Source organism: Plecotus auritus, assembly GCF_963455305.1.
Source record: "Plecotus auritus genome assembly, chromosome: 7".
NCBI lineage: Eukaryota > Metazoa > Chordata > Mammalia > Chiroptera > Vespertilionidae > Plecotus > Plecotus auritus.
Window position 1 is genome coordinate 106,290,232 of NC_137774.1, and position 2,809 is coordinate 106,293,040.

The 2,809-nt window shown below is 43.9% G+C and overlaps 1 protein-coding gene across 4 annotated transcripts in view; it reads right to left on the reverse strand.

Moving 5' to 3' along the window:
- AP3S1 (adaptor related protein complex 3 subunit sigma 1) overlaps positions 1 to 2,809 on the reverse strand; it is a 60,684-nt gene that overhangs the window by 57,186 nt on the left and 689 nt on the right. The window lies entirely within an intron of this gene.

Sequence of the window (2,809 nt, forward strand, 5' to 3'; positions counted from 1 at the left end):
CTGGGGATTGAGTCTGCCACCTGGGTTTGTGCCCTGCCCAGGAATTGAACCAGCAACCTGTAGGTGCACGGGAATACCGCCCAACCAACTGAGCTATACAGGCCAGGGCCTGCCTATCCTATTGCAAATTATCATCCTTGCACTCCCGGTCACCCTGCCCTGCTTTATTTTTTCCACATCACTTATAACTACTTACTAGTTTTGTGTAGCCACAACCCCAGAAAGAAGAGAAGTTATGTTAGTTCATCTTCAGATTTTAAAACACTGCCTGCACTTGGTAGGCATGAAATAAATATTTGTTGATGAACTGATTGAAATGAGTGAAAAAGATTTCTGTCCTCAAATAGGTTATGGTCTAATGAAGGAAGCAAATATATAAACAAATAAATAACCTTCCATTATTTCTCAATGACAAAATACAGTTGGCAAAACTCAATTTATAAAAAGACTAATACACAAAAACAGCTCTGGCATCCCTACTTCTACATGGCCACTGATCACTAGATTCGTCTTTATACTAGTACACCTCTCAGCCCCCTGCCCGCATGAACACTGTCATTTACCCAATGGCCAAAACTGACACCAGAGCTGCCACTGCTGCCAGAATCTCCTCTTCCCACATTAACCTTCACTGCTACCAACTTGGTTAAAGGTAAAACATATTCTATTCTCATTGTTAGACAAGAGAAAGAGGTATTCCTGCATTTCCAGATGAAATTCATTTTTCTGTAGATGGTTAAATTATAAACTGCAAGAACAGTTACACTGATATTATGGATTAGGCATGAAACCTATTTTTAATATTGCTTAATTACTAAGTGTAGATATGGAAAAACAAATGTTTGAATTCTCTTTCATCACTGGAACATACTTTTTTATACTGCGAATGAATGGCACAAGCAAAATGGTTAAGAGAAAGTTCCTTCAATAAAGACTAGTACTATATTTTAGGCAAATGGGTAACACTGTAAAGTTAATGGCATGTTTTTTAAACCCAGAAGGATCAACTAGAATTTTATCCTGGATTAAGGAATGATGTAGAATTCTTAAATAAAGCATTAGCATTTAAGTTACATTCTACTCAAGCCAAACAGTAGTAGAAAATATTCTTTATCGCTAGCAACAGCAAAACTACTTAAGGAAATAAGAAATAAGCTCAAGATTTCTCATGTCAACTAACACCTCCACAGACTGCATTATCATTTTAGGCAAAGTGACATTTTCACATTTAATGGCAGGAATGATTTCTATCTGAGACTAACCTGCATAAAAGTGTGAGCCTTGGGCCCTAGCTGGTTTGGCTCAGTGGATAGAGCGTCAGCCTGTGGACTGAAGGGTCCCAGGTTCCATTCCGGTCAAGGGCATGTACCTTGGTTGCGGGCACATCCCCAGTAGGAGGTGTGCAGAAGGCAGCTGAATCGGTGTCTCTCTCATTGATGTTTCTAACTCTCTATCCCTCTCCCTTCCTCTCTGTAAAAAATCAATAAAATATATTAAAAAAAAAAAAAAAGTGTGAGCCTTGGCCCTGGCCGGTTTGGCTCAGTGGATAGAGCGTCGGCGTGGGGACTGAAGGGTCCCGGGTTCGATTCCGATCAAGGGCATGTACCTTGGTTGCAGGCACATCCCCATTAGGGGGCGTGCATGAGGCAGCTGATAGATGCTTCTCTCTCATCGATGTTTTATTGTAAAAAAATCAATAAAATATATTAAAAAGTGTGAGCCTTGGCTCAATTTAAATGGTTAATTGAAGGTTCATTTCTGGCTATAAGCAAAAAGCCCCAACACTGCACAATATTTATATCTTTACATAAACCATACCCATAGCCCAACGTTATGTGTTTTATCTAACAGCGAATTTTGCCCTCAGACAGGCACTGAACCCTCACTCAATCGTTACTAAATTACTAATATTTCCTACCTTAAGATCTCCTGCATTTTAAAACAATATTTACACTTCTAAAAGAGTTTTATAAATATTACTCTTCTTCATAAGTGGAAGAAAAACTATAAATTAGGACAAATTCTCTTACGTAGAGAGACACCAAACCAGCAGCTAAAATTAAAATCCTAACTTTCAAGAATAGAATCACAGTTCTGGCCGGTCAACAAACGTCAATAATAATTAATTTAAATAATAATTAAACAATTTACAGCCACTAAGAGAAAAGCCCGATAAAAATGTTAGTTCCTCACTTATCTTTTTCTTTAATAAAGAGACACATGAAAGTCAGACTGGGCAGTGGACCACGTATCACAACATACAGGAGAGAGAGAGACTGTACAAAGCGTGCGGTTATCGAAGCGCAGGAAGCTGAAGTTCTGCGCGATGAGAGGGTTAAGAGAAAAACACTAGCCCATCTGCCCATAGGAGAGAAAGAAGTCCACCAGGAAAGGCTGCGAGTCAGAGCGGTGGGACTGCGAGACCAGCGAGCTCCGCGGTCTTCCTCGGAGGCTAACACAAGGCACGGGTGTCACCGAGACAGGAGCGCAGGTGGACTCGCGGGCGCAGGTGGGCGCAGCCCCGACCCGTGAGGGCCCGCACCGGGAAGTCTCCCGGGCCTCGCCCGCGCAGCCGGGAACCACTCAGGCAACAGACGGGCAGAGGAGCCACCTAGGCAGAGCCACGTCGGAGGAAGGGAGCGCGCAGGAGGTGGGCACCTGCTCACACCCACCCGGAGGCTGACAACCCAGGAGCTGGAGGCAGCCGGGGCGCGAGAAGGGCCGCGCGTGCCTGAGGGAGTAGCCCTGAGGGCGCTGCCTGCAGCCCACAACTCCCCCTCGCCCGCATCGGCGGCGGCGGGATACTCAC